Source organism: Callithrix jacchus, chromosome 11 (assembly GCF_049354715.1).
Source record: "Callithrix jacchus isolate 240 chromosome 11, calJac240_pri, whole genome shotgun sequence".
NCBI classification, from domain to species: Eukaryota; Metazoa; Chordata; class Mammalia; order Primates; family Cebidae; genus Callithrix; species Callithrix jacchus.
In genome coordinates this window covers 70,352,242-70,376,594 of record NC_133512.1, presented here as the reverse complement: position 1 = coordinate 70,376,594, position 24,353 = coordinate 70,352,242, and the positions used below count along the sequence as shown (strand labels likewise).

Sequence of the window (24,353 nt, the reverse complement as noted above, 5' to 3'; positions counted from 1 at the left end):
ATATAAGTCCTTTGTCAGATGGGTAGATTACAAAAATTTTTTCCCATTCTGGCAGTTGCCAGTTTAATGATTGTTTCTTTTGCTGTGCAGAAGCTCTGGAGTTTAATTAGATCTCATTTGTCTATTTTGGCTTTTGTTGCCAATGCTTTTGGTATTTTAGTCATGAAGTCCTTGCCTAGCTTATGTCCTGACTGGTTTTGCCTAGGTTTTCTTCTAGGGTTTTTATGGTGTTAGGTCTTATGTGTAAGTCTTTAATCCATCTGGCACAGTGGCTCAAGCCTGTAATCCCAGCACTTTGGGAGGCTGAGGCGGGTGGATCACGAGGTCAAGAGATAGAGACCATCCTGGTCGAAATGGTGAAACCCCGTCTCTATTAAAGATACAAAAAAATTAGCTGGGCATGGTGGCGCGTGCCTGTAATCCCAGCTACTCGAGAGGCTGAGGCAGGAGTATTGCCTGAACCCAGGAGGCGGAGGTTGCGGTGAGCCGAGATAGCGCCATTGCACTCCAGCCTGGGTAACAAGAGTGAAACTCCGTCTCAAAAAAAAAAAAAAAAAAAAAAGGAAAAGAAAAAAATAGCTGGGCAGGGCATGAGCCTGTAATCCAAAATACTCAGGAGGCTGAGGCAGGAGAATCACTTGAACCCGGAAGGCAGAGGTTGCAGAAGCAGAGATTGCGCCACTGCACTCCAGCCTGGGTGACAGAGCAAGATTGTATCAAGAAATATAAATATCTCGAGGTTTTATATGAAGTGGAAAAAAGATCATAAAAATAGCCCATCTGGGTTAGAGTCAGTGGGCTACAAAAGCAAACAAAAATTTAAATTAAAAACCCAGCTTATGAATAAGAATTAAGCTTTTCATGGAGAAGTCTACTTTATCTATTGGTTGGTAACTGTAAAAGGGAAATCTGTGACTTGCTAGGATATGAATTCCACCAAGATGAAACATCTCTAATTTGAGAGTCAGTCATCTTCAAAACAAACAAAATAGGTGTCAAAATACTATTTTGAAAAATATAAAAATTAGAACATTTTGTATTAAAAAACTGTGAGTTTAGAAAAGCAAAATAGAAATTTCTCAGGCACCATTGGCTGTGAATCGAAGGTAGTTCTATTTTTTCTAAACACTGGCTTGTCTTTTGTCAATGCATTACTTTTACAAATCGCAAATACATCTGACACTGACACATACGGAGTAAAGCAAATATGCACTGAAATAATGCCTTTGTCTTCAGATAGAAAAATTTGTATCTAGTATAGCAACTGAGATAAAACTTTGCCTTATAGAAGGTTTCTGCCATGTTCCAAGATAGTGATTTTGTGGGTCACAAAACCTTTAAGAATATGATCTAATTCATTTCCCCCAAAATATTGTAAACAACTATGATTGGTAAAAATCTTTAGAGATATATAAATTTCTTGAAACTCAGATACCAGGAAAAAAGACAGGCTTCAGTTTAAAAAGTACTATATTAAGAGAAGTATTGCATCAAGGAAGAAGAAAACTATTTTACTAATTTTTAAGTCAGTGATGGAACTCCTTTTATATGAAGTTAAGCACATTTTTGAGCACACAAAGGAATACTAATACAAAGCCTTGAAATTATTCAGGTTCAGATTTTTTAAAATGTTTACTGGATTTCTGAAAATCTCCAGTGTACCATTACCTTTTGTTAAGTGATATAATTCATTAACATTTTCTGACTTTACAAGATAAAATTTATTGTAATAGCAACAGATTGGATCTTTGATGAATACATTGCTGGTGATTTTCCATATCATTTATGACAACATGTCAGAAGGATATATTCTATATTGTATTTTGAAAGGTTGTACTATATTAGGGCTATAGAAATGACAGAAAGATAAAATGACATGTATGAAGTCAGAATAAAGTGAGTGGAATAAAGTGAAAGATGCATAAAACTAGGAAACAAATTTAATTGTGATATTCCAAATAATGACTCCAAATAATGGCTAATGACAGCAGGGTGCCCAGAATTGGGAGGAAGATTCCATGAATAGGACTCCATCCTAACACACAAAGTTTGCTGTGAAATAATTGGACTTGCCCTGTAGTCATCTTTTTAAAGTTAATAGATTTACAGAAAAATGGAGTAGATTATGCGGTGACCATGTCTCTCTCCCTGACAGTTTTCCTGTTATTAACGTTTAGCATTGGTTAGTTCATTTCTTAAAATAAATTAACCAATATTGATAAGTTGTTGTTAACTGAATTCCATCGTTTGTTTCACTCTGTGTTGTATAGTTCTGTGGGTTCTGACAAATACTTAATGCCATATACCTACCATACAGTATCAAGCAGAGTATCTTCTGAGCTTCAGTTATTCCTTTATACCTTCCTCCTCTGCTTTTGAAACTTTAGAAACCACTTATCTTTTCTCATCTCTTTAGTGTTGCTTTTCCCAAAATGTTACATATTTCAAATCATAGTAGCTTCTTTCAGTTAACAATATATAAGAAATTCAAGTTTCTTCTATGTTTTTTAATGCTTGATAGCTCATTTCTTTTTAAAGCGTAATGATATCCCATTATTTAGATGTACAGCAGTTTATCTTTTCTCCTACTAAAAGAAATCTTAGTTGCTTCTGGGTTTTAGTGATTATGAATACAGCTACTATAAACATTTATGTACAAGTTTTTAAGGGGACAGGTTTTCAGCTAAATTTGGCAAATATCCAAGAGTGAGATGGCTACATTATTTGGGAAAACTATTTTTAGTTTTGTAAGCAAGTACCAACCTTTCTTCCACGGTAGCTGTTACCATCTTCCGTTTCCACCAGCAGTAAATGAGAATTGCCCCACATCCTTCCCGGTGTTTGGTACTTGTCAGTGTTTTTGTATTTTAGCCATTCTAAATCAATGTGTAGTGATACCTGATTATTGTTTTAAATTAAATTTCCCTAATGATGTATGGTATTATGTGTCTTTTTATATAATTATATGCCATCTATTTATCTTCTATGATGAGTTGTCTTTTTAGATAACTGGCCATTTTTTAATGGAGTTGTTTTGTTATTACTGTGTTGAGTTTTAAGAGTTCTTTGTATATTTTGAATGCAAATATTTATCAGTAATATGTTCTGCAAATATTTTATCCTAGTCTTTGGCTTGCATTTCATTCTTTTCAGCAGACAAGAAGTTTTGAATTTTAATAAAGTCTGACATAATTTTTTTTAATTTCATGAATCGTTCTTTTGGCTTTACATCTAAATGCACACAAACAAATCCAGAGTCACAAAAATTTTCTCCTGTATTGTTTTCTAGAAGTTTTATAATTTTTCATTTTGTGTTGATATCTAGGATCCACTTTAGCTAATTTTTGTCAAAGGTTTAGGTCTATGTTCAGTTTTCTGTTTTGGGTTTGTTTTGTTTGTTTTGTATTTTAATGTCCAATGATACAGTATCAATTGTTGAAAAGATTATCCTTTTTCCATTGAAATCTCATTGTTCATTTGTTCAAAGATTACTGACTTGTGGGACAGTATATTTTGAGATTTTATATTTTGTTTAATTGATTTCTTTCTATTCTTTCATGAATACCACACTGTCATGATTACTGTAGCTTTAGAGTAAGTCTTACAAGTCAGATAGTATCAATATGTCCATGGTCTTCTTTTTCAGTATTCTGTTAACTATTCTATGTAAATTTTGCTGTCTTCTTGCCATCTATGTAAACTTAGAATCATTTTGTATATACCTGAAAAATGAATTGCTAGGATTTTGATTGTGATTACTTTGTGTAGATCAATTTGAAAGAATTGATAACAGTATTGTGTCTTCCTATCCATTGATGTGGAATATCTCTTCGTTGTTTGAACATTATATGACTTATTTCATCAGAGTTTTCTAGTTTTTCTAATACAGATACATACTTTCTTTATTTCTTATTTTTGTGTTGCCAGTGTAAATGGTATTTTAATTTCAAATTCCAAATGTTCATTGTTGGTATAAAGAAAAGGGATTAACTTTTGTATAACAATCTTGCTTCTGCAAACTTGCTATAAGGTGTTGTTAATTTGAGGAATTTTTTGTCAATCTTTGGGGGTTTTCTGCATAAAAAAATCATGTAATCTGTGAGCCAATATAGTTTTATTCCTTCCATCCCTATAAACATACCTTTTACTTCCTTTTTAAAAATCTAATTGCATTAGCCTGGATTTTCAGTATGATGTTAAATGGGAATATCAGTGCTTTGTTCTTGATCTTAGCAGAAAAGTTTCTAGTTTCTCACCATTAAGTATGATACCTGCTCTAGGCTTTTTGTAGATATTCTTTATCAAGTTGAGGAAGTTTCCCTCCATTCCTAGTTTGCTGAGAGTTTTAATCATGAGTGTGTGTTAGAATTTTACAAATGCCTTTTCTGCAGTGTTCTGTTGTTTGTAACTTTTGTTTCTCTTTGTATTTCAGTTTGGAAAGTTTGTATTGACATGACTTTAAGCTCAATAACTTTTCCTGACTGCACCCAGTCTACCACTGATGGTAGACTGGAAATGAAGAAGAAACATTCTTCATTTCTCTTGCACTGCTTTTTTATTTGTAGCATTACCTTTTGATTATTTATTAGAATTTCCATTTTTCATTTATATCAATCTTTCCTTGTATGTTGTTTAAATTTTCTACTAGAGATTTTCACATTGTTATTTCTAATCTTTATATAATTCCAAAATCTATCTCAAATCAAAATGTGGCTCTGATGCTTATTTTATCACTTCAGTTTGTATTTTTCTTCCTTCTCTCTTAACATGTCCTTTAACTTTGTGTTGAAAGCTAACATGATATGTCAGGTAATAGGCTACATTAGGTTAAATATACATCCTAATAGACTCTGTTTTAAAGTTTGCTGTGGTTGTGAGTGCTAGAGACCAGTTTCCTCTCACTTCCTTTTTTTCCCTTCTGTATTTTGATTTCCCAAATAATTTATTCTAATTTGAGTTTGTGTATTGCAGCTTTTAGTTGTAGTTCATGGTTATTACTAGAAACATAATGACAGGATGGTAACATTTGGAGGAGACGAATAATTATATAATCTATAATTAAATCTTCAGTTTTTACTTGACTTGAGTCTCTAGCTGTCACCTTCAGAAGTATTTGTTAGCATTTTTTTGGTTGTGTCAGTGAGCCAGAAAGGGTAGATGTTGCTGAAGTGGTCTCATTGCCCTTTCCCAACATCAGATAACGCTTTGCCAAAGTAACTTCCCTTTGAGCAGAGGCCTTTTGTTAGGGGCAGTGATCTGGGCATATTTCAAAAATGATTTACTTCCCCATGAGCATATCTAAAATTTGAGGGAATTTTTGTTAGGTCTTTATAGCAAGAATCTGGTGGGGACTCCCACCAAAGAAAGGACGTCACTCCAGCCTTTCTTTGTAACCACAAAAGCAGGGACCTGGGAGCCCACTTAATACTGGGTTTCCAGGTGTTTTTAACTGTCAAGCTTGTTCATGCCCTGCCTCTAAAGACTGTTCATGATTGGTGCACCAAAATCTCACAAATCACCACTAAAGAACTTACTCATGTAACCAAACACCACCTGTTCTCCAATAACCTATGGAAATAAAAAAATAAATACAATAAATAAATGCCCCAATAGAATAAAATTATTATATTTAAAAAGTTACTATTTAATTGTTTCTATCAGTTACCAGCTCTAATGACTTCTGCTCCTGATAAGTGGATCTCAGCTATGATTCTGTTCTTGCCTCTTGCCTTACATATTTCAGAGTGATGGTTTGCTCTCTGACCTCAATTATCTGGTGAATCTAACAAAAGTCACTGCTTTTTGGCTTGTTTATATATTTTTTTTTCACAAGAAAATAAATCACTAGATACCTTCCAGGATGTTTAGATGTTGACACAAAATCAAATATCCACTATAGAAAATTTTAAGAGTTTATTTGTGGTATAAAAACTGCATAAAAACCACATATCTCCAAACTAAATTACCAACACATGTTCACAGAAGAGCACTGGAAAATATAGGAAGTAAGCATTTGTAATTTATAAATTAGTTAGTATTTAGTTTATAAACCTGTTTCTCTTTTATTTTAAATAAAATTGTGATATTAATATGATGTCTTTTGCACAAATTGTGTTCTTATGACAGTAATGCAAAATTAAACAATTTTCTTGAGTTATTATGGTTCTTGTGTAGTGTTTTATTCATATTAAGTTAAAGATAGTTTGTTCTGCTGAAACTATCACTAAATTAGAATTACTGATAAATTCCTTAAAGCAATACTTATATCCACATATTAACATGAAATTTTCCTATTAGACTCAAATATTGTAAAATAACCACAGATGTAATAAATTTTAATGATCATGTTACTACCAAAACACTGACTTTTATCACTTATAAAGTGATTTTTCCCTCTTTTACAGTTATATTTAGATATGCTTATTAATGTGAATTATTACAATTCATTAATGTTAATCTAAATTTATAAATATATACACTTGAGAATACATAAATTGTTTAATATTACATAGTATTTCTCCTTTTGCTTTGATAATTTTGCAAATACGATAATTCTTGAGTACTTTCAGAATTAGGCTTTGGACACAAAGAGAAAAATAAAATAGGTTTTTGGAGCTGTCATGTGAAATGATATCCCATTATGCCAAAACCTATTTTATTCCTGCTATTTGAGAGGAAGGATTACATGTTGATTCACTTGTCTTTTCTCTTGCCTAAGCATCATGCCAACAAAATCCTTCTGGAACTCTGAAACAGTTTCCTTCTTCAATGTCAGCAACAATCCAAACCATGAACTTCCATGGTATTTGGACACAATTACCTCTTATTCCTAGGATATAGTGCAGGAAATGTGGGGAAACGTTTCCTTTTCCTTAGTACTAGCATTCTTCACAAGAATAGATATGTAGTTGGCTGGTTGTGTCCTGCCATTGGATCTAGTTGTGACTATAATGACTTGGTCATTGTGTGCTGGTTGTGTGCTGCATATTGGATCCTAAGTGCCGTACCAGTCCATGTGTGTTTTTTAATTTTAAGTGTGTGTATATTAGGCAAAAAGGAAAGGAGAGAGACTCAGAGACAAAGAGAAGGAGAGGAGGAGGAAAGAGAGAGAAAGAGAGAGGGAGAAAACCCCCTTTACAACATGGGACCTAGGTCAGAGGTCCCTGTTGCCAGGTTAATGACCCCTGTTGCTCAGGTCTTATGTGGTTATTGTCCTACAGTCTTGAGAATGTGTGATAATGACAATGCTGAGTTATGTCTAAGATCCCAGAGCATACAGAGGCCTCTTTGTCAATGAATGGCATAGGCATCGCCTCTGTCTCTAGACTAATCCAACAAGGTTTAATTTAGTAAAAGACTCTGGACAGCTGGACTGTTAGTCACCTGACCAGATTTGCTCTGATGAGATAGGACCTGGCTGACTCTTTGCACTATGGCCTATGCTTATCATGCTTTTAGGAAGTATGGATTCACTCAGAAGGGTAATGATTGTGTGAGAGGCAGTCCATATGCAATTCTTCTATTTTCTGGATGGCTGCTGTTCTTATCATCTGTTCCTTAATGCAGTGAATGTGAGCTTGGTATTACAATTTTTACAGTATACAGTCTTTACTTGCACTTTTAGGAATTTCACGTAGCAAGTACTGAAAAAGGCTAAGTTGGATATTTACAAATTTTTTATTATTTTAATGCATACTATTTATATATTTAAACTCCATGATACTTATTTATATTATCTTATGGTGTTTAAAACTGTTTTTAATGAAGACTTAAAAAGTAGTCAATAAAACATTCAACTTCCGATTGGAATGAATTATCAGTGATATTGATTATCAACACAATCTTTATTTTCTATGAATGAAAATGCAAGCTATTGTTTATTTTAACTATTGTTTAAGTAGTTGGGTAACAAAAGAGTTCAAAATCATCAGGAATATTTTTATTCCCGAGATTTATTGTAGTTTTATACTAGCATTTTTGTTGAAATTAAAATGCATTAATGGCATTATAAAATGAAATTTGAAAAGTTGAAAATTAGTCATATAATGTTATCATATTTTATTTTATAACTTTATGGTTTTTTTTCCTTTGATGGTTTCAATTGGATTGCATTGGAGATAGAATTGCATGATAACAATAATAATAAATACGTATTATCTTTTATGTTGCTGGCGTTGTATTGGTTGCTTTACTTTGCTAATGTAACCCTTCCAGTAGTTACATAGGAGACTGTTAGATTTTCATATGTCTACAACAGAAAATTTGAATATTAACAGCTTTGCTTGATTACATTATTTGCCTCAAATACATACCACTCCCTGGATTCATTTGCCTTTTGTAATGTGACTCTGCAGTTCTCTCCACTAAATATGGTAGAGTCTATGTCCCATATTCTGATGATAGGACATCTTTGTGATTCGGTTTAGTCAACAGAAAAAATGATGCCAGTTTTAGACCTAAGGAGGCCTTTGGGGTTTCCATTTGCTTTCTTGTGATTCTGTCATTACTATTGGAAGAATTTGCTTTGACTATTCTGCTGGTCTCAGAAAAACAATGAAAGACTCCTGCCACCCTGCCAAGTTGCCCAGATGAGCGTATCCTACATTAAGTATCCACATATGCAAGAGGGGTAAGCCACTAAATTTTGGAGAGCACTTTTATTAAGAAATAGTTAACCAACATATCTATGGTGTTTACTCATCTCATACAACAAGAATTCTAGAAGAAGGAAATCCCGGACTAGTGTAACATTTCAAGTATATTATCATAGATCCAGAGCCTTCAGTATTCTTGCTTCATCAAAAGTTATGTTATGGCTTTTTCATTCTCATGGTCAGAAAATAGCTTCAACAAACATCCCATTGTCTAGAACAGGATCTCATGACCACTTACAGTCACAGGGTAGATTGAAAAAGCTTATAACTGCTATAGTAAGCCAAGGAAAAACAAATGTGGATATGAATGCCTTTTGAAGAAATAACTTGCCATGTCTGCCACAGTCCTTTCACCACCCGGTATCCAAATACACTGCATTTCTTATTTAATAGTTTATGCACTCACCTCTGTTCTCAAGAGACACACCCAAAAGTATGATTCAGTTATTCCATCCAGCTTCAAGTTTGCAATATCTGGATGATACGCAGTTGGTCTGTCCATATCTTTAGATGTGAATGTGGCCTAATTGCATATGAGCTGAAAAGACAAGTTATCTACATTAATGCTTGCAATAGACAGTGATAGCCATGAAATATAAGCAATACAAAAATCCCACTCAGAAGGATTTGACATTAAAAACATCCTAGCTGTAACTATGATCAAATCCTTCTATTTAGGAATAGGGAGAATTCTGCTCTGAAAAAAATTGATTGAAAAAATACATCAGTGAGCCCTTGATTCCTCTCACGGAAACAACTTCCTTATCAGTTATATCTCTGGGTAATATCTGAGGTGACAATTGGGGATGATGTATTCCCTAGTGGCTGTGGAGCTCTCTCATGTTTTCCTCTCTTAGTCTATGTTTGGGGGATTGGAATTTGTCTTAATTTTGAAAGTTCCATGCCTCTTGAGGTCTATATTTGTAAATTGTTTAGCAATTCAGCTTTCACTAAAATTAGTAAGTGCTCAGTACAATTGTTTTGTGTCATATGTATGAGAAACTACTTACAGATTTCATCTGTCTTTAGTCTTTAAAGGTTGGAAGCTTTGGCTCTTAGGTGTTTGCCTTTCTGCTCCACCTATCTTTTAGCTTGATGCAACATCTTAGATACAGTTTTACTGAGTTAATTACTGATACAATTTACTGAGTAAATAATCTGTTCAAATACACAGACTCCTGTTTTCTTGATTCACTTGTCCTGAGCCTAAGTTTGCCTTTTTAAAAGGGTTCCAAATTACAGCGACCAGTCAACATCCATTGCAGCTACAAGGAGCATCTCTATTACCATTTGCAAATTTGATAGAATAAATCTGGTTGGCCTACCATTTCCTGGAGGAATTTGCTGAAATTGACATAGGCTATCATTCTGAATTTTTTTCTTTATTTTCATAAAAGTTACAGTCTGATTCAGCATGTGGTCTATAACAGACCATAGTTAATCCAAGTGCTTTGTCTTCATACAAGAATCAGTATCCTTCTCTATGCAGCAATTCGCAGGACTTTGCCTCTCAGGGTCCTACCTCTGTTACTCTTATTATAATAAGTCAGTATTTTCTTTATTTGTTTTTTAAAAATTAAATATACTAATTTCAAGCACACATTTTTGTATTTGTTAAAATTTTGTTTTGGTTTCAAATAACAGGAATCCTATATGAAGGTAGCTTTAACAATGTTAAGATTTATATATCCCATTGTATATGGATAATATGGATTCAAAGATGGGTTGTTTCCTTTTCCTGATTGCCCATTCTGTACATGTGACTTTTGTCATTCTGGTCACAAAATGATCCTATACTTTTAGACACTGTGTGTACATTCCACATGGAAGAAGGGGAAATTAAGATAAGCAGTTGACTTTATCTGTTTTTCTAAAAATCTTTTCTAGAACCCCTACCCAGTGACTTTTTACTCATGTATCCTGGGCAAAACTTATTCTCTACTTACTTCTACTTTTCAGGCAGCCGGGGCAACTGACTATTTTACACTTTCCACTGATATATTAGAGGTAGAAAGGGGTAGTAAAATATGGTGGTGTATGGCTTCTGTGTAGTTAACCTATAGTATCAACCTCAGCTTCTTTTTTTAATCTCTTGATTAGATTAGGATCTTAAAACTATATTTTTCCTTCTATTATGCCAAATTATTCACATTCAAAATTGAAAAATTTTTTAAATAAAACTCTTCTTTCTATTGCAGTAAGAGTATCTAACCCTAGTCATTTAAATGTTCCTAACATCACAGTTTGGTAATATTCAAATTAAACAATGTTCTTTGACTTAGCACAAACTTATTAATAAAATGAATCTCAAGGCTTTCATTTTTAGAGCACCTTGCCCGCATGCTCAGTGTAAGTATGACTTGCTGGGTTTAATGGGAAGAACAAAGGAAATGGAGGTGGAAGGCTCCACTTTTGGCCAAATAACATAAGACTTGAGCATCAGATTCTTTATGCCAAATGAAAATTGTATAATCTTCATTTAAAATAGAGACAATTTGACTTTTAAATTAATTATTTAAATAAAATAATGTCTGTGGAAGCATTTTAAGAAGGCTGAAGTAGTATCACAAATACTAGTTAAATATTTACCCCAACATAAAGAGAATTTAATTTTTGCAAAAGAATTACACACCCAATGGGCTTATGTTTATAACACCAGGCTCTTTAGAGATCCGTGTTCATGTAAAGTTTTTTCCATCCTATTTTAAAAAGCCCACTTTCCTGGATTTTTCTAAAATGATCTGGTTTTATCCTCTATCCTCTTAGCACCATTAACTGGAGAAAATTCATTTGAAAAAGCTCCACCCTTTTCAGGCTAATTTAATGTGAGTGCAATGGTGTGCTCATGAGGGCTACTCCCTTCTCAGTCAAATGTCCTTGCTGACACATGTTAATAAGGTACTCTTTATGATTTATATGAGCTATCATATGCAAAAGGAACAAGAATTATAGAAAAGCAACTCCTAGGTGAGTCATGTTACTGAAAACGCACAACTTAAAACGTAACAATGACTCTGTTGTACTATCTAATGCCAGTCAGAAGATGACTGCATCACCAATTCTGCAAAAATGTTTCTTCATTCTTGTCTTTTATTTCACTCCTGTGAAAACATATGTATCTTGTCTCAGGAAAGGTGAGATTCAGAAGCACATACATCTAAAATGAAATGAAATAAAATGCAATAAGAGAAAGTAAAAACATCTCACTTAGTTTTATGTAGGATATAAAAGTAATAGAATTTAATCTTCTCCTAAGCAAGCAATAGAATTTCTAAAGAATTTAACTTCCAAATTCAGAAATTTCAAGAACAACCATTCTGTTTATAGAAGAATCACATTTCTAATTTTCTTGGCTTAAATTTCTTAATTTATTGACAAATTGAATATGGGGAATAAATAAACTATTGATCTATAGAAAAAATGATTTTTGCATGTTTTCATCTTTCAAAAATTAGTAGTTATTTATCACATAATTGAAAAATGTTGTATTGCAGTTTCTCTTTAGTTATTATTACTAACATCCATCTACTGACTTTGAAACCACCTTAAATTATGACAGTGAAAGAAATCAGACCTAACCAACCCCAACTCCATCTTGCTTCTAACCTTTTGTCCTTGTTCATCCATGTACTTGGGCTGAACTAACTTTGGAAAGGAATTCAGTTCATGGTTTGACTAAAACAAAATTGATTATAGCCCTTTCCTGAAAAGCCCCCTTCTTGCCTGGGGGCCAGTCTGCCTTTGCCGGACTGAAATTAGCTACAAGATTAGAAATTCCACTTTAGATGTCATGCAGCCTCTGGCTCCAAGAATCTGAACATCCCCAAGGTGGTCCTGGGGATAACATCACCATTGTAAAACCTAAAATCGGTGCTTGAGATATTTTGCACACCCTGCATTCCATGGATCAGCTGACACCAACCACCCAGACCGGTAATCTGGCTCAGCCCAGTACTGCCATCACACCCAGGAACAGAAGACAGCAAGAAACACTTACTTCTAACCCCATGATTGCATCGCCGACCTGACCAATCAGCACTCCCCACATTTTAAGTCCCTACCTGCCAAATTATCTTTAAGAACTCTGATCCTTGAATGCTCGGGGAGACTGATTTGACCAGTAATCAAACTCTGGTCTTTCACATAGCTGTCTCTGCAAGCATTACTCTTTATCCATTGCAATTCCCCTGCCTTGATAAATTGGCTCCATCTAGGCAGCGGGCAAGGTGAACCTGTTGGGCAGTTACAACTTAGTTGTAAATTTACATTTGTACAGGTACAATGCTTATTTACTGACCTACTAGGCCATTGTAGGCCCATAGATTGTGGTCTATAGATTGTTTGCACTAACTGACAAGGAGTTGAGTTATTTTAAAAAGTCTCCGTTTGTTTCATGTTGTGACTGTCTTATTTTTTCCTTGATATGTCTAATGAGAGTGGTGCTACTTTCATTTTATGGCAGTCAAAGGAGTGAAATGGTGAGTAAAGCTAAACTAGAAAATCTAATCCCATTCTTTGAATATGACAGTAGGAACCTAGCTTTATAGCTGTTACTGCCTGTTATTTCCAAATGATGCTGCTGATGAGTTATATACACAGAAAATCATTTTTAGTTAGTGGTTAATTATCCAGGCTCCCAGGGCTTTTCATAGTATTGATCAAATGTGTGCCATTCCCCTCAATTATTCTGCAGTCTGTGAAACATAATACCAACCCAGTAAATATTTCATTGAAAATTTGTCATTTTGTCACAGGAAACTGTGTCAGGTAATCAGATTTTTGTTAATATATATAATCATACTAATATCAATATTCTTTACCTACCTGAACAAAATTAGACTTGCCTAGAATAACTGGCAGAGATATTGTATTTATTTTTCATTGCTTTCAGTAATATACAACTGAAGATTTTTTTCTGCCGTTGGAGGAGAACCCTAAAAGTACATTTTGAAAACTTGTCATTTATTAAAAATATAGCTTAATATGATGATAAATTTTTTTTCGCATATGGTATTTATAAATAAATGTAGTTACAAGGAAACATATTATTTTCGACAATGATAGATTTCTGATTTCTTATCTTGCATATTAGTTTGCAAACTATTCTTTATTTTCAAAATATGTAAATTTAGATTGTTTTACATGGTGTTATACTATAATACATACAGTAAAATTTTTGGAGGCTGTAGGAGAAAAATAGATGAGAAAAAATCCTCAGGTATTGCCAAACGAGGGGAATGTGTTATTTAATATTAATATTTGTCAGTCTTGAAAATTACTAGTTTTGGAGCTGATTAATTTGCTTATCTCTTTTTGCCATGATACCACAATGTCTAGTAACCAAATATAGATAAACAAATTTCGATCAGGATACAAGGAAAAGGTTTTAAGAATGCTGTAATTTTAATATCAATTGTGATTAGTACTTTTTCAATCAGCCAATATTTGTTAATATCTACTAGGTATTAAGTATGTAATCATGACTGAAGACAGAGATAAAGATGGCACACACACACACAATTTAGTAGTCTAAACTGGGAATTCAGTACCCACACCAACAATAGAAATATAACAAAATATACTCTATGAAACTGCAGGGAAGATGCCTTTGTATGTCTGTGGGAATCCGGAAAGGCTTCATGGAAAATGAATTCCGTTTCTTTTAGTTTCTGTTCGTGGTAGGCAGATTAATGTCCATCCCAAAAAGTCCACATCCTAATACCTAACACTTATAAATATATTACCCTACATAATAAAAAGAACTCTGAAGATGTGATCAAGTTAAAAGTTTTGAGAAGGCTGCCCTGGATTACTTAGTCCTTAGAAGTGGAAGGGAGAGCCAGGATCAGAGGAGAAGATATGACGAAATCAGAGATCTGAGTCATGCAGGGCCAGCAGCCAAGAAATACAGGGAATTTCTAGAAGCTGGGGAAGGCCAGGAAACATACTGTTTCCTAGAGTCTCCAGAAGGAACATGGAAGGCCCAAAAATCAAGATACCTTGATTTTTACCCAGTAAGACTCATTTTGAACTTCTGACTTCCGGGAATTGTTTTAAGCTACAAAGTCTCTGGTACTTCGTTACAGCAGCAATAGAAAATAAACACAATATGCTTTTTTATTTGTTTTGCTATTTAGCATCAAAATACCTTTTCTATATTTTGGCAATTCTGAGTTTTGGGATAGGAGTAAATAATGCCCAATTTTGGGATAGGATTAAATAATGCCAGAGAGATTCACTTTCCTAATCTCTCTGGAAAACAGAGCATGAGCCAGACTCCTAAGTGTAGTCATTAGACTCTCCCACCTGAGCCCAACAGTGGCAGTAGCAGTAGCAGTGCCTTCGACATCCGGTCTTTAGGAATAGCAGTACCAGTGGTGCCGTCCTTGGTCCAGTGAAGGTAGAAACTGGGTTGCAATATCTGGTCTCACCTTCTTTTGTTTCTATTGTTTTTGGGAGGGAGAGGAATTTGTTTTTTAGGACTTCTTAGTGATTCTCTGTAGCCTTAGATACGTTTTCTAAACATATCTACCTCTCTTATCTGCTTGAATCACCTAGATACTCAATTTGGGCTGCTTTTCATGAAGAATGAAAGAGTGATACAAAGAGTTGAGGGAACTAAGATAATAAGGCATGGAGATAGGAGAGAGCCCAGAGTCTTGAGGTAACTTTGAGTAAGTTAGGATTGCTGGAATTTCCAATGTGGGGAGCTTGGTACATTGTGATATTGGATGAGTAGGCAAAAATCTAAGGAGCTGCACTCACAATAATGTTAAATTGTTTGGATTATTAGTTTTATCCTTTATTTAACAGTGCATGTCATTGAAGAAGTATCAATGACAGTGATATAATCAGATAAGGATGTTAGAAAAAGATACATGAGAGAAGTAGCACATGGCCTAGTGAACAAGTGATTTCAGTAGTTTAAGGAAGATTTGAGATACTTAGTGAAAGATTAACAGCACAGATACAGACAAAGAGAGCAGGATCAAAGTTTCTTTTTTGATTTTTACTGTAGGAAGAAGTAACAGATTTACTATGAAATGGAGGTGGGAGCTAAGGTTGAGGTAATAATGTAGGCTGAATTTTTATTCAATTTTTTGTTTTGAATTTTTAATATAGAGGTAGATTACATAGGGATATGGTTTAGCTGTTTGTCCCCATCCAAATCTCATGCTAAATTGTAATTCCCAATATTGGGGGAAGGACCTGGTGGGATGTGATTGGACCTTGGGGGCAGAATTTCTCCTTGCTATTCTCGTGATAATGAGTGAGTTCTCAGGAGATCTGGTTGTTTAAAAGTGTGTATCACTTCGCCTTTGCCCTTGTTGTTCCTGCTCTGCCATGATAACACGTGCTTGCTTCCCCCTTGCTTTTTGCTGTGATTGTATGTTTCCTGAGGCCTCTCAGCCATGGTTCCCATGTATAGCCTGTGGAACTGTGAGTCAAGTAAAACTCTTTTCTTCATTAAATACCCATTCTCAAGTAGTTCTTTATAGCAGTGTGAGAACAGACAAATACACCTAATAAACACACTAGTCTGAAGTCTAAGATAGAAATGTGAGCATATGCTATATATTGGGAGTCATTAACTTCAAGATACTCACTCAAATCTCAGGTATTGAGAAGATCTGCTGAAGAAAAGATAGACAATAAAATTAAAATAGATTTGGTGTTCAATTGGTCTAAAAGCCATAGGTATTAAATCTATTTTTGGAGTAGTCGTGAAAACAACAACAACAAATACAACTATTTCTTTTAGAGGAAATTAATTATATGTATATCAACTGGGGTTAAGGAGTTAAGCAGAGAAATATTTTTTTTCCATGTTGTTGTCTTATACAAAGCATTTGACTATCATCAAGCCAAGAAAGTGAATGACACTCTTATACTTCACAAAACTTTCCACTACATGTAGGGTAAATGGGATTTGTTAGGTTTTCCCTTTTTTGAATAGTATTTAATAAATTAAGCCAGTTGACATAACTGTTTTTAATATTGGCCACAGAGCATAGCATATCACTGAAACATTTTTATAGACAAGAAGAAATAATGAATGTCAAAATGTATATTAAAGTTTACTTGAATTATACTAGCGAGGTTGGAATAACATTTTATACAGACATAAAGAAATGAAATAAGGTACTAATCTGAATTTCAAACATTCTGCTTCTACTGACTTCAATTTTGGACTTTCAGGGTTTAGGAAGAAGCATTCAGTTAGAAAATTATATCTATTAGAACAAGTTCAAGTAAGAAAATTTGTATTAAAAGTTACCCGTGAGACAACTTTATTCTCATCCTGTTTCCAGAAACTACAAAATAAGACATAAGAAAACAAGTCACAACTCTCACAAGACAATTTCAGTGATATAAATAAGAACAAAGCAGTGTATTAAACACTTGATTATTTAATAAGTATTGCATTGAATATACTTCTTTGATGGTATTAGAAAACTATCAGTTTCTATTCTATTAATTTTGAAGAGTTCATATTTGGTTCTTATCATAGAATTTCCTTATCCTGAAGTATTCTAAAACCTATTAGTCAGCCAGCCATTCTTTTAGTTACAGCAGTAGTTCTCAACCCTGTAAAACCAGATGTTACTTTTTTATAATAAATTTTCAAGGCAGTAACTTTGGAGTTGAATACCAGAACCAAAACTTTTCAAGTTTCCTTGGTGATTTTGGTGCACAGCCACTTCTGGGAATTCTTGAAGGAGTGAACTCTTGGCTAGCATAGCATGATCTTTAATCCTTTCCCTTCTGTCTGTCTGTCTCTCTCTCTCTCTCTCTTTCTCTCTCTCTCTCTCTCTCTCTCTCTCTTTCTCTCTCTCTTTCTCTGTCTCGACAGGATCTCACTTTTTCACCCAGGTTGGAGTGCAGTGGCAGAATTATGGTTCACTGCAGTTCAAACTCCTGGACTCAAGAGATACTCCTGCCTCAGCCTCCTGAGTGGCTGGGACTACAGATACATGCTACCATATCCATCTAATTTTTTTTGTATATACACACCCCCCCATACATATATGTATATATACACACATACTATATATATATATGTGTGTATATATATATACAAACACACATACACACACAAATTTTATGTGTATATATATATATACACACACAACATATGTGTGTGTGTGTGTGTGTCTTGCTATGTTACTTGGGCTGTTCTCAAACTCTTGATTTCAAGTGATTCTCCCACCTTGGCCTCCCAAAGTGCTGGTATTACTGACATGAACCAACGTGCTTGGCCCCTTTTCTTCTGAGGAGTGTAGTTCATGTTGCTTATCTACTGGGCCTGTAGATAAGCTGAGCAAATGTCGTCAGTGGAAATGTAAAACCAACAGAATAGAAAGAAACCAATGGTCTCAATATTAGAATTATAACAAGATAAGGAAAATGTGTAAATCAATATAAAGTTGAACAAGTCTGGTGCATTTAGTAGACGGAAGAGTTTTTGTGCTACTTTCTTTTATGTCACTATTCTGAACAAGAAGGAAAGATTTAAAGATGGAAGACACAGAGTGGTGGTTGCTGATCATTAAGTCATGAAGTTCCAGAGCATAGCTAAGCCTATCTTGAGTTTGAATAAAACACAAAGATAGGAAAGTATCTGCAGAATTTTTTAGACCAAACCAAACTTTGCCATACCTCAGGTAATACTCAGCCTTGGGCATTTCTCAGAAATTTGTCAAAATTTATTCAGCAAATTAGGTTCAATTCATTCAGAATTCTGGTCCCAGTTTTCTGACACTCTTCCCTTCTCACCCCACACTGCTTTTTCTTCAGTCTTCTTGTGCTGTGCAATCAATGAGCTAAAAAGTAACATGAGTGGGCATAGTTTCATGCTGTAAATGAAAATTGACAGATACTCAGAGTCATATTTACTTTCTTGCATCAGAGTTATAATACAAGTTTATAATTAGTCATGATGGGAAGGAAATAAAGTGCTAGTATCTGGCAAGTTTTCTTTTGCTTTTTGCCTAAAACTTTATGTATATTGGTTACTGGTACCTTTGGTGAGCTGGAAAAATGGCCTTTGGGAGATGTGAGCAAGTAAGAGAACAGAGAGAATCCAAGTGTCTGCAGATAGGAAATGGTGCATGTGAACCTTGAGGGAAAGGCACAGGACCACTAGATTTATAGAGGGGGAGAGTTGAGCTGCTGGTATGAGTAATTGAACTTAGGATAGAGGCATTTAAAATGTGTTTCAGAGGGCTGCATGCAATGTTCTTTTAAACCTCTCTTCAGTATTGCCAGAAACCCTTCAGAAAAGATCCCTCTCATCAGTACTTTTGTGAGGTTTGCATTGTGGTGGTTGTTTTATTTATTTTTGTATGACAATATGCGGACACTGGCCCCAAGAAAAAGTATGGATTCTGTTTTCAGAACACAAAGAAACAAATTCTAGATGTTCACAAAGACACTACTTCAATACTAGTTATTAAGTCCCATACACATTGTTTCATTTGACCATCAGTATTATTACTCCCATTTGACTATTGCAAAACCAAGGCTCACAGTATAGGTGACGTAAATGGTAAACACAGATGTAGAGACTATTTCCACAATGCCAAATTACCCTCATTGATTGACAATATTTATAATGGTTTTGTATAGAAAAATCATGTTGGTGGCCATTTCTCTTTTTGTATCCCATTATATCTAAACATATTATTGTGATAATTTTTCTTGATATCACAGAAGAACTTTAATTTCTCTCCTCTTCTGAATGACTTTTTATTTTCTCTGATTTACTTTCTGGCCATACTTCATAAGAATCACACATCCTATAGTCAATAATTATTTAGTAATTATGATTATTTAATAAATGATATTGTTAATTCTGACATATTGGTCCTTACATATTAAATATTATAAGATTATATTACATATGATATATATTTACTATAAATGTCTATTTGTAAATGTGAGATATATGATATTTTTCTTACATGTTTTGCTATCTATTATAATTAATAAACTTTAACAGTAAGCTTGTAGCATTTTATTTTTGTAACATTTTTATTTTTGGAAAATACATTTCTTCTTAATTGGGAAATATATTATTTCATATATATGAAACGATGTAGGAAGCACTATATATATGTAAAGCACTATAGCTACATATATTGTTTCATATGTGTGTGTGTGTGTGTGTGTATAGTACTTCCAGTATAACAATATATTCTTCTTGACTTTTTTTCTAATTATTGGAGATGCTACATGTTATGTAATAATTATATCTGTAACTATATATATAGTTATATGTAATATATATTACATATGTATAAGATTTTTTAAGCCATACCAAATTTTGCAGTACTTAGGTAATACTCAGCCTTGGGTGTTCTCAGAAATTTGTCAAATTTAATCCAGTAAGTTAGGCTGAATTCATTCAGAATTCTGGTCTCAGTTTTCTGACACTCTGTATACCCTTCTCAACCCACACTGCTCTTTCTTCAGTCTTCTTGTGCTGTGTAATCAGTGAGCTATAACTTAACATGAGTGGGCATAATTTTACATTATAAATAAAATTGACAGCTACTGAGTCATATTTACTTGTGTATGACTCATTATATATACAATAATAATTTTAATCATATATAATTACATATAACATATATTTTTATAAATTTTGAGTTATAAGGCTATTTCGGCCATGCCCTGAGTTTAGACCATTTTTACCTTCCCCCAGCAAGTGTGTGTACCAAAACTTCCTGCCTTTGACAAATGCACTCGGGATGACAGGCTGCTCCAGGGCTCTGCTTGTTTCTCATGCCTGCCCCTTCACCTCGTCTCTGCCTGAACATGTATTATGGTTTTGATGGCTTAACAATGCTTTTTAGAAGTTTTTGTTTAATTGATTTTACTTTTTCCTAGTTAGTCTAAATATCTAACCAATCACATTACTAGAAAGAGATGCTTATTTCATTGAAAATATTAAGTTTGAGAAACATGTAGAATAAGCAAAAGTTAATAATTGGCAAACAGCTGAAAATATAAAACAAGAAAATGTGCAACTGGAGGTGAAGAAAAAATTTAGAAATGGCAATATAGAATGTAAGCAGATTTTAGAAGTATATAGACAGTTATGAAATGATAAAATATAAATATTTGATTCAAGAAAAAAGAGCAGGAAAAAATGGCAAGCAATGGGAAGGACCAATATTTATGATTCAGACAATGAAATTCAGAGAGTTTAAAGGAATACAAAAAATGGAGCACAGCTGGAAAGCCAAGAAAAGATATAATTAATTGATAGAATTCATAGAAATGCCTCAAATAATAATCTGAGCTGTTCTGAAGTTATGGAGATTTTCAGTTCCATATAGGAAAATTATTTTTAAAGAAAAGTTCAATTTATCCTCCATCCATATGTGAAAGAGTAGATAAGTAATTAGAATGGTTGATGGAATATTTAAAACTAGTTCCACAAGCATCTGGACTCAGTAGTAAACTATTGAGATGGCATTATAAAGGGGTTAATTTATAATTGTGGAAATGTAATCTATGAAATACACAGCATGACATCATAGAGACACTTAACAATATGCTACTGAATTGGTTTACTCATGTTGTTAGAGCACCAGGTAAGAAAATGGGCTTGTTTCTATAACATCATGTCTAGTTTTGAAATTTATCTCTCTGTTTATATAGAATACAACTATTCATGAATTTCAAATAAACATCCAAAACAATCTTATCTTTTGAGCATACATAAAAAGAAACCATAGAAAAAGTAAAGGTACTTTTAAACAAGATCTTCCCTTTTTAAAAATAATTATCCTTTACTTGGTGAAGTCTAATTCACATGTAGCCAAACCCATGTTTCAGCTTGATTTTTATATTGAAAGGCAGTTTTCAATATTTCAGTGTGTATTCATCTGTTTACTTGGGACTTAGGGGTCATGTAAGTCATGAGACATAGGTACCACTATATTTTGTATTGTTGTCAGCTTTTTTTTTCTTTGCTTTTTCCTGCTTTTGGTGCATAAAGGCTATGATAAGAATACGTCTAGGTCAATGTGCTGAATATTGGCCTTTAACTTGTGCCAGGTTTTTGTCTGTCCTCATGACTTTCAGTTACACTGACTATACAATTTGGACTTGCATTCTCATAATTGATTTGAGGATGAAATTAATTTTTATGAAACTTTTGGCTTGAATACTGCCATCCTAAACTAAATGCATTTTACTGATCACAATTCGTCATCTAACACACTCTTTGTGTTTTAAGTGAGGTACAGTCATTTTATTTTTCCCATCATAAATGACTGATATAAAGTGTATTCTACTTTGGAGAGAATGACTGAAGCTATCTCCATACATAAAGCACTTTGGCTGAAAGGTGCTGTGTTCCTGAAATGGGCTTTTGTTATTTATTGAGTCACTATCCTGTAATAATTTTTCTGAAGCACTTTTGATCTGTTTTATAAATATTATGTTTTCATTTTGAAAGTATTTAGCATGCTGGAAAACTTTCCACTTAAAAAATTATCATAATAGTCCTTCAAAAGCGTTTTGTTTAAGTAGCCAGTAGTGAACCCTCTTCTCTGGAGTCAGGCAAGCATTTGAGAACAAGTCATAGCTGTGAGCATTGTCAAAATGGTTAATAATGCCAACATTATTGCTCTGGGGAATGAGTGGTGACAAATTTGGGAGAAAAAAAGGCAAGAGCATTATTCTGAAATGTAACCTTTTGCTTCAAAATGTCAAGGATAGGATGTCAAAAACAGTTTTTTACATCATCAGGAAGAGTAGGGTAATTTAAAAATCCTGTTAATGCTATCTAAGTACATGAAGTTCAATGAATCTCTGCTGAATACATCAGCTTATGAACAATTCAGATTGTGATATCTTAAACCAGTCCTGAGTTTGCTAAGACTTATCTAATAACAAAAATTGCCTAGAACAGTATTTTGCATGTAATAGGCACTACTAAATATTTGTGTTATGATTTAAGAAATTAAAAAAAAATCTATCTCATAGTCACCATTTTCAGGGTTGAACTTCCTGGATTATGTGTAAGTCCTTGAGGCCTTTGTTCTGACCTTCAATCCTTATCTAGTTCAGAGCCCTGCTAACTGGAAAGCACATACATTTTAAGAAGGTGGAGATTTTAAGAACAGTTCAGACTTGGCTATTCAGTTTGTTCCTGCCATTCAGTTTTTTTTTTTTTTCTTATTTAGTTTTACATTTATTTATTCAAATGTCAACTTATTAGAGCTGACTTCCCTGACTGTTCCATCTGTGGTAACCATGATATTTCAGCACTTTATCATACATATTTTTATTTCCTTAGGGTATAGTGTCATCTAAAATTGTCACATTCATTTATTTGTTTGCTTTTGTATGATCTTTCTCCCCTTATTAGAGTGTAAGTTTACCTACCTTATTATTAGCCCTCTAGAAATGTGTTAGTATATTGTAGGCACTGAATCAGTATTTATTAAATATATGCCTAAGTCTTTAAAATGCGTGATCACCTCTGAAGTTGCTGGGAAAATATAAGTCATTTCTCCAGGGAAGGCACCCATTGGTATTCCTTTTTCCTCTATACAATTTGTTACTCTTGTGAGGGAGGTTCTGACAACAAAAGGAATGACATTTATTTCTTTATGTGTTTAAGTATTCCTTATTTTAATTTTAGCAATTTACTGTAGGGAGCTACTACTTTTGGACTCTATTTAAAGTGCCTTTGAGGAATATCTAAGATTCCACCAGTTAGTGATGAGGTGGGGTGGCCCCCCTAGATTAGAGACATGGCATGCAGTTTAAATGTGGCAAGTATTTTGGGGTTCATAATAATTGGTTCATTAATATGGTAGTAGCAAGGAGTTTAGAAATGGGGGAAATTATTTTGACAACTATAAATTGTGATTTAGAAAACCAGAAACAGACTACTCAATAGAAAGTGAAGCTGAAAATTATTCAGCTTAATTAAAGGCTAAATACAGTTGGATATTTAATAAGTATTTGTCAGAATGAAAGGACACTGAACTATTTCTTTTAAAAATAACATTTCTGTGATATTCCATGTTCAAGCACTTCCCACATGAACATAGCATCACCAAGACAAATTTACTGATATAATTTACTCATTAAAAAATAATTTATATAAATTTCTATGTGATTTATAAGAAGTACTTATCAGATTTATGCTACTGCAGAGAATTATTAAATAATGGTTGATCTTAAGTGAAATACTGAGAGGCCAATATTCCAAGTGTTACTACCTTTGCTAATAATAATTGAGTCTGGAGAAGACAAACTGATTAGATGAGAGTTTACTGACATTTAAAAAAAATCATTTAACTTATGTGGTAATAATAAACCTTTATTTTGTGCTTGCTAATGGCACATACAATGAACTGCCTAAGATGATTTGGGGTTGGCTGTAATGTAGGGTGAGTGAGATTAATATGCTTTAAAATGACAAGTCATATGTCATAAAAATCCTCTTGCATTTAAACAGATTTGTTTCTTGTTAATAAACTCATATAATTGCATTTAAAAGGTTAATGGGGAGAATAATCATACACGAGGGAGAAATTGTTAGGCTCCTAGAATCTTTTCTTTGGGATGATAGTAAGTGACCTTTTTCTGAAGGTTCCACCAAAACTATTAAAAATGAGTCAATTGTAGAGAGTGATTATCTTTTGAATTAGTCACTGATTAGTAACTAGT

The 24,353-nt window shown here is 33.7% G+C and overlaps 1 long non-coding RNA gene across 2 annotated transcripts in view; it reads left to right on the top strand.

Moving 5' to 3' along the window:
* The window catches only part of LOC118143697 (uncharacterized), a 294,611-nt gene that overhangs the window by 51,232 nt on the left and 219,026 nt on the right, over window positions 1-24,353 (top strand). The gene's annotated exons all lie outside the window — the stretch shown is intronic.